This window comes from Meles meles, chromosome 17 (genome assembly GCF_922984935.1).
Source record: "Meles meles chromosome 17, mMelMel3.1 paternal haplotype, whole genome shotgun sequence".
Lineage (NCBI taxonomy): Eukaryota > Metazoa > Chordata > Mammalia > Carnivora > Mustelidae > Meles > Meles meles.
In genome coordinates, this window is record NC_060082.1 from 24168288 (window position 1) to 24191396 (window position 23109).

The 23109-nt window shown below is 34.3% G+C and overlaps 1 protein-coding gene across 5 annotated transcripts in view; it reads right to left on the bottom strand.

Moving 5' to 3' along the window:
• KCNT2 (potassium sodium-activated channel subfamily T member 2) overlaps positions 1-23109 on the bottom strand; it is a 344600-nt gene that overhangs the window by 292266 nt on the left and 29225 nt on the right. The window lies entirely within an intron of this gene.

Genomic DNA, 23109 nt, shown 5'->3' on the forward strand with positions numbered 1-23109 from the left:
ATGTCAGAAAAATAAAAATTTATGTTCACACAAAAACTTCCACACAAATGTTCAGAGCAGCTAATCTGTAATAGCTCAAATCTGGAAACAACCCAGATGCCCTTCAGTGAGTGAATGGTTAAATAAGTTATGGTACATCTATAATACGGAATACTACGCAGTAATAAAAAAAAAAAAAAACTACTCATACATGGAAAACTCAGATGAATTCTAAAGCAACCTAAACGTCCAAGAAAGTTCACTGTATCAAAAACTTATAGCATGCCTACATAAGAGATCACATTACAAATTTTAAAAATGGGAGAACCTGATGCCTGGTCATGAACTATCTTCAAGACTTCCTATAAAGTAAAAGAAGAAATGTATAATACAACTATATAGTCACTATCATTTGTATAAAGGAGAAGAAATATACATACCTCCACATATTTGCTTCCAAATTTATAGAATGTTTCTTGAATATGCAAGAAATGGAAGACCAGCTAAACTGATGGCCTTTGGAAATGCAAATAGGGTGGAGGCAGAGATAGGAGAGAATTTTCACTCAATTCCTTCTATTCCTGTTTACATAAGTTTTAAATTTTGAAACCATATAAATGTATTACCTATTTTAAAAATAAATTTTTTTAAATTTTATACATATATTATGTATATATGTATATATAAATTATATACATACATGTATATAATTTTTATATAAATTATATACATACATGTATATAATTTTATATAAATTATATACATACATGTATATAATTTTATATAAATTATATACATACATGTATATAATTTTATATAAATTATATACATACATGTATATAATTTTTATATAATTATATATAAATAAAATAAAATAAAATAAAAAACATTTATTTTTTAATTATATACATATATATTATATTTATATTATATAATATTATATAATACACATATACATAATTATATATATTTAAGACTCTAATAATTCTCTTCCAAAAATTACAGAAGGGTTTTGATATAAATGTGATTCCAATTGGTAAGGTGAAAAGGGCAATGTGGGAAATTCTGGGTGTACAGTTGGAAATAAATTTGCCTAATATGTCACTGGTCTGGAAAAGAACTGCTGGTGTCAGAAATACTCCAATGGCTTGGGCATTTTCTTTGATATGATTCCATACTCTCACTGAGTAGGCTTTTCATCCTAATTTGTTTTCAGACAGAGTTCACTGGAAAAAGAAAGCCCTGAGCAGCATTAAGGAACATTGGCAGACTTGGCACTTTCCTGTCTCATTATGCGTGATCAAATTTGTTTTGTAATACAAATAATGTCTCCTGTGAGACTAAACAGTGTGATTTTTCTCAGGACGTGAGCAGTTGAGACAAAACTTTGGAATAATAACTGACTTCACAAAAATAAGAATATTGGGTTTAAAACTAGTTTATGAAATGTTTTTCTGGAAAAGAGAAAAAAATAAACCTCATTATTAGGAAAAGATTAAAAAAAAATAAGACCAGTGGACTTTTCAAAAGAGAGCAGGTTTGGAAAACCTAATTTGGTTCAAATGTGTTTATACTTTATCCAGGCATGCAAAGTTATCTGCAAAAGTTACAACTCCTTTGAATTATGCAATATTTCCCACAGTCCTAATTCAAAAAAAAAAATTTTTTTTAAATTGCCCATTTCGATTTTTACTTTCACAAGAGGTTTTTGGAATCAAAAGAGAAGGCCTTGGGAGGTAAGAAGGATATAATTACACAGCACCTATAAAACTAAAAAGAGAACAAGAAAAGAATAAAAGCACCTCTATCCACTTAGCTCCATCATCACTACCAACATGAAATGAATCATCTGGGCTGAAAGGAAGAGGGAACAGAATCAATGGGGATACAGAAATGGTACCAGGGAGATGAGCAGAGCTTGTAACCTTGGGAAAGCAAGGTCAGGCTAGGGAGATGGCTAAAGTGTCCACAATAAGAATGCATGATGAGTGACCAAAGATGAACCTGGAAGACTGCACTCTACCTGGCTTTTAAAAATGAGTTTATTGTCATACAATTCACATAGCATAAATTTTACATACTTAAAGTGTACAATTCAATGGTTTTTTAGTATATTGACAGAGCTATACAACCATCACCAAACCTATTTTTAGAACATGTTCAGCCTTCCCCAAACACTGTGTATTCATTCACCCATTAGCAGAGTGGCTCTCCATCCCATCCACCCCCTAGCCCTTGGCAACCACTAAACTACTTTGTGTTTTTATAGATTTGCCTATTGAATACTTCATATGAATGGCATCATATTATGTGAGATCTTTTTACTTGGCATAATGTTTTCAAGGTTCATCCATGTTATAGCTTGTATCAGAACTTAATACTTTTTTATTTCTGAGTAATATTCCTTTGTATGGATATATCATATTTCATTTATCCATTCATCTGTTGATGGGTATATGGTTGTTTCTCTTTGGGGGTTATTATAAAGCTACCATAAACACCCATGTACAAGTTTTTACATGAACATTCCCTTTTGTCTTGAGTATATACCAAGGAGGGGGAACTGCTGGGTCATATGGTAAATCTATACTTAGCCTTTCAAGAAATTAAATTGCTAGACTGTTTTCCAAAGCAGCTGCACAATTTTATATGCCCACAGGTAGTATACAAGAGTTCTAACTTCTCCACATCTTCACCAACACTTGTTACTGTCCCTTTCAGCATAACCATCTTAGTAAGAGTAAAGTAAGTTCTCATTGTTGTTTTGATTTGCATTTCCTTGATAGCAAATGATGCTGAGCAGCTTTTGCTTACTGGCCAATTGTATTTCTCCTACAGAAAAGTATCTATTGAGATCCTTTGCCCATTTTTTTTTTAACTGGGCTATTTGTCTTTTGATTATTGAGTTGGAAAAGTTGTGTACATATTTTAGATACAAATATCTGCAGGATCTGATACATGATTCAAAAGTTTTCTTCCATTCTGAGGATTATCTTTTCATTTTATGGATGATGTCTTTTGAAGCACAAAGATTTTTAATTTTGATCAAGTAAATTTATCTATTTTTTTCCCTCGTGTCACGTGCACTCCTGTATCATACAATTTGTCTTTATCAGAGAGCAAACTATGTATCTTCCAAGAGAGGAAGCTTATGAGCTACATGTTGGCTTTGGAACATATGGACCTTCTAGGGATAGCAGCCAACAATTTGATATTTATATTATCAACAGATGGACACCTTCCCATAACTCTGTGTGTTTTCCAAGTCACCTCTGCCCTGTAGCCACAGTTCAGAATACTCATTAGGTTGTGGAAAGGAATGCTGGTTTTTAATTCCCAAAGGATAGTGAGAGTATAGAAGGCAAAACCTCTATATCAAAACCTAGAGAGTGATTAACTTACTTGTTACAAAATCTGTGTTACTTTTATTACTGGTTTGAAACAGAAGAAAAACAAAGAACTCTGAATAGAGAGAGACTTCCATAAAAAAACAACAAGTAAAATGAGATAGCAAAACAACAACAACAAAAAAATTAAAACTATTGAAGAAAACTGTACTGAAATAAAACTCAAATCTACAGCAAATTATGGCACTCTATGGATGTTAAAAAAACTGATAGCAAATAAGATATATTCTAGTAAAGTTATTAAACTTCATAGAAAAAGGGTTTCACATACATTCAGTAAATTACAAGGGGGATACCTGAATTACAGTGATCTGGTATTTCTTAAAGCAAATAATATCTGAAAACAGTGATATCTACAATATTAAACAATAAAAGAATTATATATTCATGCAATTTTGTCTTTCAATAAAAAATTTAAATTAAATTAAAAAACATACCTCCTCAAGCATGCAAGAAGTTATAGAAATCAAATATTCCTTAGAGTTTCTGGAGAGAAACTGAAAATATTTAATGAAATCCCTACATTTAAGAGATGAATCAAAATAGAGGTGCCTAGGTGGTGCACTTGGGTTCTGCTCAGGTCATGATCTCAGGGTCATGAGATCAAGCCCTGTGTGGGGCTCCCAGCTCAGCATGGAGTTTGCCTAAGACTCTCTCTGTCTCCCTCCCACCACACACCCCGCCACTCTCTCTCTCGCTAAAATAAACAAAAGAATCTTTAAAAAAAAAAAAAAAAGATGAATCACAATAGAAAGTGAGGAGGGGAGATACTATGATAAGTACTACAGATAAGTACAACCCTAAATAAATAAGCTCAAACAATTATTGAAATTATGGTTTTAGAGTGAATATTAGAACAAATATTGTTTTTGAAGAAATATAATTGGGAGGTGGAAGTGTGAGGCAGTGCGATGATATTTACTTCCTCATCCTTCATTTGACAGATAACAGATGTCTACACTTGAAACACATCCGTCCTATGACAGCATCACATTTTATAAGACTTAAAATCTAATATCATTTCTTTTTTTAATTTTTTAAAAGATTTTATTTGACAGATCACAAGTAGGCAGAGAGGCAGGCAGAGAGAGAGGAGGAAGCAGGCTCCCTGTTGAGCAGAGAGTCCGATGCGGGGCTCGATCCCAGGACCCTGAGCTCATGACCTGAGCGGAAGGCAGAGGCTTTAATCCATGGGGCCACCCAGGAACACCGAATATTTCTTCTTGTAAAAAAAAATAAATAAATATAATGTATATATTTATGTATATATTTATTTATGTATTTATAATTATATATTATATATTTAACATATATTATATATATTTAATATATATTTATATGAATATATTTATATTTATATACAAATATATTTAAATAAATAAATATAAATTATAAATAAATATAAATATATATATAATACATATATATAGTCAGGTTCAGCAATACCCTTCACTTAAATTTGTTTTTAATCAATTCTGAATAATTCTGAATTTAGAAAAATTAACTCAGTAACTTAATTTTTAAATGTTTTCCATACAGCACAATTACGTTCCAGTAAAATTCTGTCTCATCCTTTCCCCATCTTTCTATCCATTCATCCATCCATCCATCTTCGTATCTACAGCTACCTCTGTATCTGTATACAGAGATAGCTGAAATTATCATATGTTAATAATGTTATTTTTTAATGTCGTTTCTGAGTGTTTGAGTGAGTTTCCTTATTTATATTTCCCAGCATTATTTTTGTATCTTAAATAGGCATGTATAATTTGCACAAAAACAATACACCTATCTTTCAAACACCATTATTAAAAAATAATCATTTCAGGGGCACCCGGGTGACTCAGTCAGTTAAGCGGCTGCCTTTGGCTCAGGTCATGATTCCAGAATCCTGGGATCGAGTCCCACTGCAGGCCCCCTGCTCGATGGGCAGCCTGCTTTTCCCTCTCCACCATTTGTGCTCTCTCTCTCTCTCAAATAAATTAATAAGATCTTTTTAAAACGTCATCATTTCCTAAAGTAACTGATTAGAAGTAAACTCCAATAGGGTAAACACAGAAAAAAGTGTTTTAAGGTAGTGCTTCTCAAATTTTAAAATGAAGACAAATCAGCTATGAATCTTATAAAATGCAGGTTCTACTCCAGTAGAACATATGACTATGTTCTTTAAAATCAGTTCATATCTTTCATGTATGTTCTCTATATGTTCAAAATCTTTCTTAGGGGTAGAGAAGGATATCTATCTAATTATATAAAATGATATATGTGTTATTCCTAAGATATGGTTCTAAAAATACCAAACCATAAGATCACAGAAAAATGGTGACATAATAGGTATGATAATAATATTCTTGCTACCATTTTGTGAATATCTGTATCCCTATTTGACTCTTAATTCTCTTCCTTGAAAACTGTAACTATAACTCTAAGAACTAGGCAAAATAATCACAACCCCAATGATAAAATATACCACAACCACACTTTTCTTCCTATAAGTCCCACATCAGGATGATTTTATATCAATTTACTGAATTTCTAATACATTTTTAGCCTATCAGTGAAGAGTTAGTTAAAAAGAAAATTTTTTTGAGACCTTTCATTTTTGGGGGGTGTTCAATAGAAATCAACAGCTTGTCTCAAATTCAATCCCACTCCCATATGCTTATTATCAGCTTAAAGGGAAGAAAAGCATTGCTCAAATAGACTAAATTTCAAAATGTATGCACTTTCTCAGCAGGAGTGAGAGAAAAAAAATTTAAGCCCAAAGATTCTGGCAAAATCATTTCGAAAATCAAACATTTAGATCGTCTAGATTCCTCTTAAGTGTTTTACTTCAAGTAGCATGTGTAAGAAAAAACACAGAATGAAGACTGGTTATTTTAAACATAGCATATTCTGTGATCACTCTGTCAGAAAAACATGGGTTTTTACATTGCATATGAATAATTTCTGTTAGAAATACTATTTTAATAAATTATTATCAAAATCAAGAAAATAACTTTAGCCTTGTAGTCTTTCTCCAGTAAGTCATGTATTGTGTTAACTTATACGACACCATTTAAGATTTTAAACATACTAAAACTAATATAACACTGTGGGTTAACTACATGGAATTAAAATTAAAAACTTAATTTAAAAAAGATGTTAAATGTAAACCACACTTTTACTGTGTCCATGTACACAGGCTTAAAAATAGGCACAAGATCACTTGTATGGCTTCCAAAATATGCAAACACCAAAAAACTGAACTTGTTCGGTTTCTCACTTCTATTCCCTGTATACTTAGTTATCTTGGGAACCTCTGTTTCCTTCAGGTAGAGGCTTCTGTTCTCTGAACCAAAGACTGCAGGGGCAGTAAAAGGGAAAAAAAAAAAAAAAAAAAAAGCAATGGTAGAAAGGAGAAAGATGAAGTAAATTCAGCTAAACCCCATGGAAAATTTGAATGCAACACAGGAAGATTATGTTCCTAATTATGTATTTTTTTTTCAAAATACAAGAAATTCTTCACATTCATGTATTTATGATTCATGATTTCAGATATTTGCAGAAGTGGTGCCAGGACATGCTGTCTCTGTTCACAGGGCATGTTTTTAACAGCACTGTCTCCAGGGGAGTCACTGAAGAAAATGAGTAGGTGAGTCCAGGAGGCAAGTAAAGCTCAGAGGTTCCTTGTTCTTGCCTCTTCCGTGCCTGACTCCTTAGAGATTGACGAGGATTAACTCATGCTTAAATACCCTCTAAGATCGTTCAGTCTATCTTAAGTCCATAATCTCTGTTAAGTTACTTTCACCAGATTATAACACAAAAGCACTGAGCAGTAAGAACTGTTTTGGTTTTGGTTTGAAAAACAAAAAGGGAAGCTGGTATTGGAAATTGTATACAGAGTACAGCTAGAGGGAATAGGAGGGCCAGTGTGTGGCAGGTAGCCTGGGGATTTTCAGGGTGTTGAAGACGGAAGGACTGTTTGTTGTTGTTGTTGTTGTTGTTGTTGTTGTTGTTGTTGTTGTTTCCTCTCATTTTTTAAATTTTTAATTTAATTAATTTATTTATTTTTTCAGCGTAACAGTGTTCATTGTTTTTGCACAACACCCAGTGCTCCATGCAATGCGTGCCCTCCCTATTACCCACCACCTGGTTCCCCCAACCTCCCACCCCCGCCCCTTCAAAACCCTCAGGTTGTCTTTCCGAGTCCATAGTCTCTTATGGTTCGCCTCCCCTTCCAATTTCCCTCAACTTCCAGAAGGACTGTTTTTAAAAGGAGAGGGACTCTTAGGTGGAAAGGGGGGTTTATTAATAAACTTTGACTATTTCGTTATTTCATTTAGAGAGTGGTGACAGCAGTTTTTGTATGCGAAGGATATATAAAGTAGGATCCTATAAAATTAAAATGTGAATGTTCCTTTAAACCTACTTTCTTCTATTCCTTAGAGAGACAACTTCTAAATCAGCTAGAAAAGGTAAATGTCCAGCCTTTGCAGTAGGTGTGATAGGGAACCTGCTTCATTAGGATGAAGTCTGATCCTTAATCTGGGACGGTTCTTCTTCTATGTGCTTTCCTGTAGCTTCTTGCTATCTCTGAATCATGACAAAACAAGTTTCCTTTCCCAATTACATTCATTTATAAAATATCCACTATGGGCTACAGTTAACGCTAGGTAGAAAGTCTATCATATCGACTTAGTAAGCAAGGTGGTCACTTCTCTGAAGAACCTGAATATGTCCAGGCATTGGAACATATTTCTCTCACACTCTCCATCCCGATATGTTCCCTTCTATTATAAGGAGAACAATTCACCCCTCTTTCTTCCCTGGTTGGTGTCCTTTTTGAATCATTACACCAGTAACTAACCACGACATGCAAGACATATTTTGAGAAGTTCAGAATGTAATAGGAATCTAGGCACTATATTAAAAATAATGGGATTTTGTGATATGTCAGAAATATTTATAAATAACAATGAACCTCAAACTCTTGACAATACTCCTGTCCTTCCTATCCTTGTATATCAGGTCATCAGAATGGTTGCCTACCCAATTCCAATCCCTATCTTGAACCCAAATAAAGTTAAGTCAAAAAAAAGAAAAAAGAAGAAGAGGAGGAGAACAAAAATAAATATTTTTATGCCAGTGGAAAACAGAGACCATACTCTAATCCTAAATGACACCTCCCGACTCTCTCAGGATCTGTGTTCATCCTTACATTGTATTTGTTTTAAGAATTATTGATAGTTTTATTATTAAAATCATGAGTTTTTTTTCATTTTCCAGATGTCTCCATAAAGAGCTAAACCATTCCTGTTTTAGAAAGATGACAGCATAAAATCCGTTTTCATAATTCTTATAGTATTTGTATGTACTATAATTTTGAGTAAGAATTAACCAAAAACATAGCAAATATTATCCTATCCCATTTCTTGAGAAATATAATGATGTGAAGAACACTCCCCCGAACTGTGTCACCTGTAGTAAGCAGCTTGGTGTTAATTAACAGTCAAGATGTACTTTTTCATGGTCCCTGAGGATAGTCTCCTCCTACAAAGTTTATGACTAACATAATCTCTGTACCTCCCCCTCCCCCCCAAAAAAATGGTGGGCTTATAAGAAAAATGACTATTTGGTCCAGTATGCACAAAGAATTTATTAAATAACAGTAACTCAATTTTGTTTACCACAATTAGCCCCATCTAATATCAAAGTGATGAGAAGTTTGCAAAAAGAAAAAAAAAAAGGAGAAAATTATAAGATCACTCAAAAGGGAAGTTAAAAAATTCATATTTTTTGAAGACTTATTTGTTAACAAGAGCAGGTAATTTACTTGATGAAGCAGGTTAATCAGTTTTCCAATTATCTACATTCTTTTAAATAAAAATTCTTTTTATTCTACATTCTTTTAAATTATCTACATTCTTTTAAATATCTACTATTTTATATATTTTATATTTTATATTATATGCATCTTTTTTCCCCAAGGAAATCAGACTTTTTAAATCAAAAAATGCCCTTCAGAATTATTAAGAAAAAACGAGATGATCTAATTACTGTTAGGTGGTGAGATGTGAGAGGTTGCACAATCTTGACAAAAAGACTCTAATATTTTATCTCACTGTTGTCACCAAAATATTACAAATCAGCATCCTGGCAAAGTGTGTGATGTCTAATACTTTCCAAAAAGCATTCTTCTACTGCAAGCTGCTATCATAATACAGTGAGTGATTGATTTTTCTTTCTAATTAGAAAATAACATGATATAATGAGACCAAAGAAAGTTCTTCAGTAGCCACAGTCCCATACCTTATCCACTGCTGGAGAAATTACAAAGGCAATTCCCACACCATATGAAGAAGTGCATGTGGAAATCATAGATACCAAATAGAATCAAGTAGTTAAATCTATTACAACCCACCTCTGGTTACCAATTAACAACAACAACAAAAAACCATAATATAAGGATATTATATATAATTTGTAATTGTATAATAATTTTAAATTTTGTTTTCACTTCTGTGGGGCTTTTTCCTTTCTTTTTGTTTTGTTTTGTTTTGTTTTGGCCTGCAGCTTTTGGAGGGATATGGGAGGAATAATATTTCTAAAACCAGTATAACAAGCCAAGTAATGTGTAACTTACCGAATCTCTAATGTCTTTGGGGACTTGGTCAATGATTTTTCAGGAAAACAGAACCAAAAGCAAATAAGCTATAAACTAATGGTAAATAGAGAAAATGCTGAATTCAGTAAGTTCACAATTCTCTTACATCAGCCTTTTTTCCAAATATTTTTCTGATGGTTTCCTATTCACTCCCTTTTTAGTTAGTGTAGATGTATTTTCTTTCTGATTTGAAACTTATTTTTAGTTATTTTGTGAATAAATAGTAAAATTAAAAACTACTGATTAATGAGCCAGTTTTTTAAAATATTTTTAGTATGTAAAAAAATTTAGTTACAGATCTCTATTTCCAACACACAGGTTTATATATAGTTTTATGGAAAGGTGACAATACATCAGTGTTCATAAAGCAAGCAATACCTTGAGAGGCACATTTATTTGCAATACAAATGAAGTATGTATAAACAAAAAGGTAGGTAAACAATCTTTGTTTTACTTGGGAATAAAACATTCACTGCATACTTTCCTTAAGTTGATCATACCTAAATAAGAGCTTTTTAAAGATCACCTAAGGCAAAATGTCTTTTATGTATAATGTACTTACTTTTAATATAGGTCACAGCAAATAAACGCAATGTTGTTTTTGTTAATTTAACATTGTACATGTATGCATGTATTATATATACATATTTGTATGTATTTATATGTATAGGTATTATACATGTATGTATTATATGTGTGTGTTGTATGTTAAACCTGGCAGTAAAAAAAAACCAAACGCATTTCCCATGTTGTTAAAAACTACCTGAAGAGATCATATTTTGTGCCTGCAGAGAAATGCATTCCATAAATACACATATTCATAAATAGGTAAACCATTCCTCCACTTTTGCATATTTACATTGTCTCTAGCATTACACTGTTGAAAATGAACTGTGAAGAATAATTTAAGTGCTAAATGCTTACTGCATTCCACAGGAGATTCCCAAAAGTGGACTTCTTGTTCAAAGAGTATGGACATTTCAAGAATCTTGATAAATATTGCCAAATCATTTTGCAAAGTGTTGTACAAATTTACATTTCCAGTCATAATGTAAAAAAATTCCTATTTTACATTCTCCCCTTCTATATTAAACAGTATGATTGTAAGAAGCACTGCTAAATATGGCATCTCATTTTAATGTGCATTTCTCAGTTATTGGCAATGTATTTTTTTCTGTGGTTAGCATTTATTTGGATTTTATCTTTCCTGAGTTTTTCACTTAATTCTTTGCAAAATATCCTCTGAAAAAAATGTTAATGTATCAATTAACCCATTGCTGTATTTTCCCAGTGCTTTCTTTTGATTTATATATGTGTGTGTGTGTGTGTGTGTGTGTGTGTGTGTGTGTGTGTACAGATGGAAACTTTACATCAAATTCCTCCTTCTTTTTCTTAAAGAAACTGGTTCTACAGTATTTTTCTTTAATCTTAGGAAGCTTTCCTCCATTCATATATTTGATAAATACTCAATTACATTCTCTTTTACTTTTTTACTAATTTATTTTTTCATATTATTCTTTTAATTCAGTCCTCTAAAAATATTAGTAAGGTGCTTACCAAGCAACAAGAAAACATATTTTAAGCTTGACATAAACCAATAGTGAGCACAATAGAATCCAGCCCCTGTGTTCATGTGACTTAAAATCTAGTGCAAGAGATAGCCATTAGTGAAAGGAATGCTTGAACAGAGATAGAAGGTCTGACCAAGTCAGTCTAAAGGGTGAAGGGGATGGTTAAGCAGAACAGTCTTGTGCTAAAGCAGTTTGCTGTGCATTCTGATACAGTAAAGTAAGAACAATGGAGCTGAAAGTGTGTGAGAGGAGAGCATGGAAAGATAAGGCTCCAGAGATAAATAAGGGGACCAGGCAGCACCATAAGCCTCTTAAGAATTCTGATCCTTATGCTAAGAAGAATGGAAAGCATTAAAAGGTTTCCAGTGTTGTAAAGACAAACACTAATTGAAAATAAGAGGCTTAATTCTCCCAGCTGAAAACAGGGGAAGAGATTTCTCCACCCTCCCTTTTCGCTGAATATTTACTTTAGGAAATGTGTGTTTGTAAGTACTTTCCTCCTCTAAAATGATATAAATCCTTTTGAAAACTATGTAAGCCTCTTGTGAGTTTATAGACAGACTCAGGACTGTCTTAAGCTGGGAGTCATCTCTTTGAAATATAAACATCAAGGGAGATATCACCCTATCTCCGTTTCTATAGTATGATGGTAGCCTAACTTCAGTATTCCAAGTTGCAAAACTACTTTCTGTAATAAAGAGCTAAGAAGTTCATTTTCCTCTGGATAAAGCCAATTAGTTAATACAAATAGTTACCCCAACCACCAGGTGAAGTTAGAACTGTGTGTGACAAATGGTGCTGTCAAGTCCTTACTTGAGGACAAGTCATTGCTTAACTTGAGAACATGCAGGTAACGGGTTGTATATGCTTGGCTAGATTGGTGAGATCCATTTTTGTGATGTCTTACTGGATTGTAATGTATCACATTCTGTTTTAATGCTTATTCAGTGATAAAAGTTCTATCTTTTTCTCTTACCTTTGTGGAAAGAATTTCTGGACTAGAAGATGATTTGGAGGTTTTTGTTGTTATTGCTATTTTGGTTTTGCTTTTTTTTTTAATTCAAGAGTAATTAACATAGAGTGTAAGAAGATTTGGGTTTTGATTATTTTTCCTTAACAATGTGAAGGAAGGGAAAATATGTTTAGTTTTCTATTTCAAAATGATCTCTGGCTATAAAGGAGAAAATGGAAGGAGAGGAATGGAATAGTTTCATCCAACTAATCAAAAGTCCAGATGAGAAATGGGAGAAGCTTGGAAGAAGATGGGAGTGATAGAGAAGTGGATGTACTCATGGATATTTCATGAGTAAGAACAATAGGATCTGGCAATGAATAGGATGTTAGGGTAATCTGGGTAAAGATAACTCATAGGTATTTTTATATTAGATAGATAATCCAAGGAATAAGAACACAGAGTGGGGAACAAGTTTGCTTGGTTGAGAAAAACTAAATTTGAGGTGACTGAAAAAATCAAATGAAAATAATAAGTTGGCCATTAGGTCATCAATCTTGTATTTTATTTTGATTAGTATGAAGTAAGGTTCTAACTTCTTTTTTTTTCCCTTTTTCTTTTCTTTGTTTTGTTGTTATTGTTGTTGTTGTTGTTGTTTTCTGAATAGCTAATTACTTCCAGGACAAATTCTATTTTAGCTTAGTAGTTTTGACAAAGTCCTCTCTTGCCAAATGCAAACAAATTAAACAAAACCAGAAAAACTGACAACCAAATGAAAACATTCTTCCCCTTCACAGTAGGTATTTTTCTTTTTAACTAGATTCCACTGTCTAAATCTAATACAGAATCTTTGTTTCAAACTCATGTGTGATCTGCATCTACATTCTGTAAAGAAAATTAATAAAAAGGAGGAGATGTTTAGAGATTTAAATATCTTTAATTTCTTTAAAGGCTATCCCAGTATTTGACCTTTCTTACATCTAGAACTTGGGCTTCAAATTATTATTCTATGCCTTCAGTTGTGGGTCTTTCTCAACAATTGCAAAGAATTCTAGTGACCTTAACCTCAATCCTATTCCTTAGCCCTCCTAATTATCCAGGAAATTCAAGCAATATTAGGAATATGAGAGAAGAGAAAGCATTTTTTATTGTCTTTATTCTCTCAAGAAGGAACAGTGTTCCATTCAATGCCTCCTACCCAGCCACTGCCATTCCTTGTCCAATCACAGGTAATGAAGAATTATGAGGACTGGCTTAATATAATTGTCCCTGGATGTTGAAGAGTTGCTGTGTTATTGAAATCATCTGTGTGTGTTGCTACATAGAAATGCAATCACTTCCAGACAATGGGCCTTGTTGTTATTGTTCATTCCAATAACTGAAAAAAAAGTCCCCCCCATTAAGACCTCAGTGAGTATTTAGTGAGCTAAATAAAACAGAAATAAGCAGGCAGTGAAGGAAAAGATAATTCAGAGCATGAGATCACTAACAATACTTTACTGACAAAAGAAGTGGGATCATTAACTCTAAGTCAAATTCCATCAGGTTAAAACAGTGACAAAAATGAGCTTCCAGAAAGGGAAAAGTAATAAAATAGCAAAGGACATAGTCTCCTGAGAAGAGCAGCCTGAGTAATCCCATTGGTAATTTGGTATCAAAATTGGTGACCTGTCAATGTTAAGTTGCATAATTTCAACTGTGTCCTTGGACCACAAAGAAAACAGGGAGAGGCACAAGGTTGTTTCAGTGAGAAATGATGTGATCAAAGTCATTTGTATGAATAGGAGTTTGGCAACAATGTGCAAAATTAGTCAAATGCAATGGAACAAGGTCTTAAAAGACTATTTCAAGGCCAGATGTGAAGTAATCAAAAAATAGGTTCAGTGGTGGGAGTGAGAATGAGAAACAAGAAAACTTTATGAAATATAAATGGAAACTTACCTATGGTTTCACAATGGATAAATTTTTTATGGTTTCATCATGCTGGGGCCAACCGACAAATAGCTATCTAAAGGACACTTCCTTAGAGATAAGAAGGAAATTACACATCATTACCATAGCTAAATGTGGTAGATGAATGGCTCATACAGATGTCAACTTAATGCGGGTACCTGCTATGAGAAAAGTATAGGATGTACATAAATAGATTATGAGATCTAGCACTTTGTTCTGTTACAAGATATTTTTAAAAGTGAGATAAAAAAATATTGCTAGGTTTTGAGTATATACTTAAAATGTTTGAGACAGTATTTTGCAAAATCAATGAATAAATACACAAAAGGTCCATAGACAAAAATATGTACTAAAAATGCATAAGCACATAAATAATACATAAAAAGCAAGGTTTATATAATTCTAATTGAGAAAGATAGTTATTAATACAACCTTTAATAAAAAACTTTACTAGTTAAATATTAATTACAAAATTAAATATGAATTCCTCCATTTAGAATCGGTCCATCATAAAACAGTTCAATATATCCAGTCATGTCACACAATCTTCTTGACTATTTGAACACCAGTGTTTTAACTAAACCATACTACACTAAAGACCATTTCTTGAACATAACTCACTTTTGCATGTCCTCTTCCATCTACCTACAATGCCTTCTTGACAGTGTAACCTCTTCAGATTTTCCTTATCTGTCAAGAGCAAACCTCAAATATCCCCTTTTCCCCCAAAGTCTAATCTTGTGATAACATTGCTTCTAGGTATCTGCATGATGAGACAATCTCAAATATTGTTGACATTAATATACGACTTTCTATGTTTTCCTCCAATTTTTACAAATAGGATTGATAATTGATAACTTGAGATTCGTCAGGAAATGAGAGAAGACAGGGTCCAGAAGAAGTATGTTGTTCACTATCTGGAAAGATGCTTCTTCATTTTGTCATAAGCAGTTAGTGCAGGAGGGTGCTCGTTTAGGTTTAGTCATAAGAACTTGAGAAAACTCTCCTGTGTGGCAGCTTCTATCTTATTCCGAAAGTGCACAGTGAGGACTTCTTCTAAGACAGAGATGAAGGTAGTGAAGAAGGACTACTGAGGAGGGTGGACAGCCTTCAAAGAGCCTATGTGGGAAATGGAATATTATGGAATGGCATGAGAACTGCTGGGCCATCCTGCCAACTAACCCTCCCTGAGTATTCATGCCTTCCTTCATCCAGGACTTTGATTTCATTTGTCATAACTCTATGCCCTTAGCCTTGGGTTCCAATTTATGTGGCTGTGGTTTTCGTCACAATTCGCAGCAGCTCTCATATTCACACATAGAAGGAATCAGCTCAGAAAAAAACCCTGAAACTTGCTCCCGTTTGATTAAGATATAAAGTACCTTTTCTCCAAAACAGAGGATCATAGGGTAAGAGAGGAAAAAATAAAACAAGATGAAATCTTATTAAGAGAGGGAGACAAACCATAAGAGACTCTTAATCATAGGAAACAAACTGAGGGCTGCTGGAGGGGAGGAGGGAAGAGGATGGGGTAACTGGGTGATGGACATTAAGCAGGGCACGCGATGTATTGAGTACTAGGTATTATCTAAGATTGATGAATTACTGACCTCTACCTCTAAAACTAATCCTACATTATATGTTAATTAATTGAATTTAAGTTTTTAAAAAGATGAAAAGATAATGCAAAAAAATAATAAATTAAAAAAATTTTAAGTACCTTTTCTTTCTTCTGCTTTAATACCCAGTACTAATTTGTATCTGCATTCATTCAAATTAAAATGCTTTTGTTATGTTATATGATGGGACATTTTTTTTTCTCTCCAGAGTCTAACACAGTTGAACCAAAGAGTACATGTTGGTTGAATGCATGGCAGAAAGATACTACCCTAGGAATATGGAGATAAGACATAGCTCTAAGCTCAAACAACTCTCAGTAGATACAATCAAATCTACTGATGTGTTCCTTATGATAATTTTCTATCCCTTTAAAGAAATGATAATCCAGGACAATGGATGGGGCAGGAATCCTTGAGGTAGTGGCTCACTCTATTGCAATTTTATTCCTACTAAGTTTACATCCTGCCATTGATATCCTGAAATTAATTTCTACTTCCTCCTAGTTGTTTAGACTTTGTTTTGTTTAGCTTCCTAATCTATTGAAACATTTGTAAACTTACCTGATTTTTACAGTTGCATTTCTAAATTTTTTTCTTAAAAAGGTAATTATTTCTAATAACATTAAATTCTTATGTTGAATTCCTATCATTTCAGGACTATCTACACTATTTCATTGATCTCTACAACTATTTTGAATAAAAGTTTTAAAAGGACATTTTGCCCTTTTAAAATATACCTTAATATTTGGTAGTACCTGCCTATTTTTCAAAATAACCTCTTGTATTCTCAACGTTTATTCTTCAAATTAATTTAACAGTGATGTGTTGCTTTTATCAACAAATGTTATATTTAAACTTGTTTTGGGATTGTAATAAAGTTACGAATTTATCTTATATTTGGTACTTCATGAGGATAAAGATATACGTTGACACTTCTTATGTCTCGATTTTACATATCCAGATTAAATTTTATAATTTATTTAGAATCATTTGGAACAATTTACTGCTATAGTTATTTATGGCAAAACATTACTGAAGGAGTTCAAACTTGCAGAGAGACCCGGAGAGCCCATGAATTCCTAATGATGTTAATTCAAAGGAATAACATCAGGGAAGTAATATTGGCCACCCATAGGAAGAGAATAGCGGACCCGAGGCTATAGATCCCCATTCCAACTTAAGCAACTGGAGTTCATGTTCACTCAAATTGGCCAGACAGGAGAGAAAATTAAAAGACTGCAATTTCTTACACTGCTAGAAACTGCTGTCAAAAATAAATTCATGCGTTTGTTTTGATTACAGGGCAGGTGGATAATTTTGGGAGGTGGGGAAAGGGGTGGAGACTGAAGGAAACCTACAATCAAGTTAATGACCTCCAAAGTCACTCAAGGACTCCAGGGGTCTTCTGCTTTTGTAAGACGTTCTGACCAACAATAAGTCTCCAGGGCCCAGGAAGCCTAAGCTGGAATAGAAAAACCTTTTGTATAAACTGGTTTCATGTATGGGGGGGGGGGGGCGGGCGCTAAGAAATGCAAAACAACACTTGCACTTCAATCCACTAAAAACAACAAAAAGAAACAAAAAAAAATTCAAAAAGCAAGGGCAATCTGTTGTTAAGATAAAATGCAGTAACTGCGGAAAGAAAAGTGCTGGAATTTGATAGTTCTTATTGCTAAACGCCTACTAAATATTGGTGCTGGCAGGTTTTTACAATGCGTTTTTATTACATCATTTTGATTGAGCCTGAATAAACCTGACTTTAGAACAATCAAATAACTTTTTCATAAAGAACGAAAGGAATCAGCAGATTTACTGATTATTACTGATTATTATTACTGATTATTATTACTGATAATTACTGATTATTATTATCCCACAGATAAGTGGGACCCTCATCCCAAAACTTTATATCACATAAAGGTTTTACATTCTGACTCAATACCAAAGTTTTGAGCTTTGAGTACAGAATAACACTTTGAGTATTCTCAAACCAAGAAAATACTTTACACCTCTTATAGGCTGGCAGATGTAATGGTACACTAATTGTCTGTAGCAGATTAGGGTGCTATCATAGAATGTGGGACAAGCTTTCATATTTAAGGACCAAACAAGGGTGCCTAGGATTCTGAAGCAAGAATAAGTCCTTCTTGGGTGAGTAACCATCATTTTTTCCTGGGACAAATAATACATTATATGTTAATAAAAATAATTAATAATTTTTAAAATTAAAAAAGGAAAAAAGGAACAGCAAGATTCTGGCTTTCTACTTAATCAAGGTAAAGACTAAATGCCCAACTAGTGAACACCAAAGAGTTCATCTTGAAGGTGCCCCATAAGTAACTGATTGCACCTGCTTCATGCAGTCATAAAGTCAAGCATTCATTATTTCCTCTAAGGGAAGTTCTTAGAAGGCCAAAGTAAGTTACATGAGCACACAGCCACTCTCCTAGCCTATCTTGCCACACTATCCTGATGCGGTCCCATATGACAAACTACCTATATTAATTTGTCTTTCCCTCCTCTTCCCCGGTCCCATGAGGACAGAAATATTTGCCTATTTTATTCACTTATATAAGCTCAACACGTTGAACGGTGCTTCATACATCAGAAATGCTTAACACATATTTGTTCAAATGATAAATGCTTTGAAGTCAGATATTTTTGCAAAGAAAAAGAATGTTGCTATTAAACGGAAAAGGAAGAAATAAATTCACTTGTAGAAAATGCTTATGGATCCTTTTACAGTATCTGTTGGAAGAGCTTGAACAGCATGGGAAAGACCTGAAGAACTCCCCAGACTCACCCTGCTCAAGATATTAAACTTGCAGAAGAAAAAATGAGAGGTAAAATGTGTTCCTGGTTATTAACCATGCTGACTAATTTGCCTCCATTGTGAACTTCTTATCTATAAGCAAGATCATTGTGATCAATAGGTCAATCATGTCCTAACGCCTAGCAAAGAAGAGTCTCGATAGTGCAAATCCAGAAGGCATAAGACTGCAGAGACCCACATTTCCAGAGATCCAGTAAACTCTGTTATTGTCCAAGAGATGCAGAAATCTCTTTTCATAGAAAGAATCCAGATCAGCTTGGGATGAGGTGTGTTTAAGGAAAGGCAACGTGTGTTCTTGGAACTACAAAGCAGAAATGTCAATTCTTTTGTTTTCGTAGTTGAAATAGCATATATCTTTGGTAATGTATATGCACACAAAAAAATCTGACCCTAATTGTGCAAATGTTAAAACTTGCCTAAAGGAGATTTTTTAAATGAGAGGTAAAGCCTGAGAGGTAATATATTCTGACACCATGAATGAAAAGGTCCAAATGACACCACTGTCCTCTTGCCCTACATAATGCTCAGATCCTGCTGACAGAGGCTGATGGGCGTCAAAGGTGCTCATCGTTTAATCTCTTTCTCCAGTGGACTAGAAAATCATAACAAATCGTAACTATAAAAGAAGAGAATACGGCAGTGACATATTTTGAGAGTTTACTTACCCAGCAATTTCAAGTTTTGTATCTGAAAAGACCCCCTAGGGATTTGGAACATCTCCCAGTTCAAGGAAAAGTGCTTAACACAGGATCCTCCAAATCCAGAGTAGTTTAAGCTTGGGTGGCAGAAGTTGGCGTGATGACCTAGTGACTGGGACAAGATCTGAATAAGGATCTCTCCCAGCACCTAGGAAAGAAGGCAGATCTAGATAACAACACACAAAATGGATCCTCGGTTTCTTAATACTGGCTTTCTCGGGTGCCTGGGTGGCTCAGTGGGTTAAAGCCTCTGCCTTCGGCTCAGGTCATGGTCTTGGGATTGAGCCCCACATTGGGCTCTCTGCTCAGCAGGGAGCCTGCTTCCCCCACTCTCTGCCTACTTGTGATCTCTGTCTGTCAAATAAATAAATAAAATCTTAAAAAAAAAATAATACTGGTTTTCTTGCAGGTGAAAAAGAGTGAGAAAGAGCCATGAAGTGAATCAGATAAGCCTGAGGAAGAAGCAGCCACATGAGAAACATAAATATGTTTTGCCACCTTGTCAGAAAACCTCAGTCAGCATTAGCACTTTTGGTGGGATCCTTTGTAAGGCAACCTTGTTATAGGATGAAAATTATTTATTTATTTTATTGGGGGGGGTGGCGGGGAGAGAGAGCGCGCATGAGCAGGGCGAGGAGCTAAGGGAGAGGGAGAGAGAGAATCTTAAACAGGCTCCACTCCACACTCAGTGCAGAGCCCAACGCAGGGCTCAGTCTTATAACCCCGAGATCATTACCTGAGCCAAAATCAAGAGTCTGGCGCTTAATGGACTGAGCCAACCAGGTGTCCCTTTTTTTATTTTTATTATTATTATTATTATTATTATTTTCTTTTTTGAAAGAGAGAGAGCATGAACAGGAGGGGGAGCAGAGGGAGAGGAAGAGAGGAATGCAATTTTTATTTTTTAAAGATTTTATTTATTTGAGAGTGAGAGAGAGAGAGAGTGCAAGTGGGGGGAGCAGCAGAGGGAGAGGAAGAAGCAGGCTCCCCACTGAGCAGGGAGTCTGATGCAGGACTTATTTCCAGGACCCCAGGATGATGACCTGAGCCAAAGGCAGACACTTCATCAACTGAGCCGCTCAAGCAGCCCGCAAATCATTTCTAATAAGAGGGGATATTATTAATAAAAAGCTGTTTTATTTTATTGAACACCATGATGCATTTTGATAGGCAAATGTAGGTTTTCAAGAAAGGCTGAGGAAAAAGGAAAAGAGAATTTACAAATGATAGAAGGCCAGGCGATTGTAGAATGAGTAACATGGGAACAACCAATAGAAGAGTTGCCACAGAGGCTTTAACAAGAAGAATGTCTAATACACAATTTTCAATTATTTCATGATGCATGCTGATTCTTGTTTCTTAGAAAACTTTAAGCATAATTTCTATTCCACATAAATAGGGATATAAATGGAAAGGGAATCTAGTGCCCCAGGTATAGATGGTTGCTAGGATAAAATAGAAGACCACATGTAAATGAGAAGAAAAAAATCACCAGGAACTGTATATCTGAGCTTATGCTAACCATAGTAGGTCTTGTTTTTCCAGAATTTTGAAAAATTTGAATGTCGGTTTTTAATTTCCACAAGGCACATAATATGTAGTTGACCAAATCTTACCAAATGTGAGGAGTAGAAAACAACTGTTTCCTTCACAGAGATTTGGATCATTGAATTTAATTTTAAGGAATGACGTTAACACTCTTCTTTCTTCATAGAAAAATACGACAGAAAAACTAATTTTAAGTTTTAAGATTAAAATAAAGACATACCAAAAAGAGGGAAAGAATCCTGAGAGATACATTTAAAATTCTGTGAATGTACAGAATATTATTCCTAACTGTGTATGTGTATGTGTGTGTTCACTTTATGGCCTATTTAGATCTAAAATGAACTGCACTTTTCGGGTTAGGAATTAAGAGAAACAGTGCTTTTGATCTGTTTATATGCCCAGCACTACATCTACTTGCTTAACTATCTTTTTTTTTTTAATATTTTATTTATTTGACACAGAGATCACAACTAGGCAGAGAGGCAGACAGAGAGAGAGGAGGAAGAAGGCTCCCCGTGGAGCAGAGAGCCTGATGTGGGGCTCGATCCCAGGACCCTGGGATCATGACCTGAGCTGAAGGCAGAGGCTTTAACACACTGAGCCACCCAGACGCCCCGCTTAATTATCTTTTTAAAAAATTACTGAGGGAGGGGCGCCTGGGTGGCTCAGTCAGTTAAGCGTCTGCCTTTGGCTCCAGTCATGATCTCACGGTCCTGGAATTGAGCCCCACATCAGGCTCCCTACTCAGTGAGAAATCTGCTTCTCCCTCTCCCTATCCTTCTGCCCTTTCGTCTGTATGTGCACGTGCTCTCTCTCTCTTTCTCAAATAAATAAATAAATAAATAAATAAATAAATAAAATCTTTAAAAAAAATTACTGAGGGATCATCTTGATTTCTAATCAGACCAGGGGAAAATGATCTTAACCATTTAAATTGATGAATTACTATATAGAACTCAAAGTTAGATTGAAGATTTGACACATGCTATTCATATCTTTCTTCTAGCTATTTATCCAGGATCGTTCAAAGTGTTTAGAACACGCAATTATGGATGACTAAAAGAAGGAAGAAAAGAAGAGAGGGAGAAAGCAAGGGGGGGAGATCATCTGATATGCTACCTCGCGGAAAACTCGCTGAAATATTCATAAGATTCAGTCATTGTATTTCTAACAATTTGCAGTGCTTAATGGAAGAGATGTGAAAACATATCCCCAGGAGGTATTTATTTTGTTTATTTTGTTTATTGCTTGTTTTTTTTTTTAATCTTTTATTTTGAGATGATTATAAATTCACAGGAAGGACAAAGAAATGTTCAGGATGTCCTGCATACCCTTCACCCAGCCTCCCCTGTTGCTAGCCTGTGCTATAACTATAACACAATACAAAAACCAGAAAAACTGAAACTGATACAATCCAAGGAGCTTACTCTGGTTTCACCAGATATAAATGCACTCGTTGGTGTGTGTATATGGTATGTGTATGTAGCCCTATGCAAGCCCATCACACTTGTAGCTTCATCTCACTACCGACACAATCAAGATGCTTAACTCTACCACGAGGTTCCCAAGAGGTATTTGCTTGTAGCCACACCCACCACTCCTATCCTTAATAGTTCCCAACCACTAACCTGTTCTCTATCCCCATAATCATATGTTCTTAAGTGAAGTCAATTAAACTCATCTTTCCTGTCAAAGCATTTTCTTGGAAAAGTGATCAACTTTTTTTCCTTGCACAAACTATTTCTAAGTAGATATCCATGTAAGGAATTCTGGTAACATACTGAATAGAAAAAAAAAATACTTCCTAGAGGAATTTCGATATTTTTTACTCAATTATGGTAACCACTTATTCTTAAGTGTACCAACTACTTGAAAAAATATAGACTTCTTATAACAATGTACA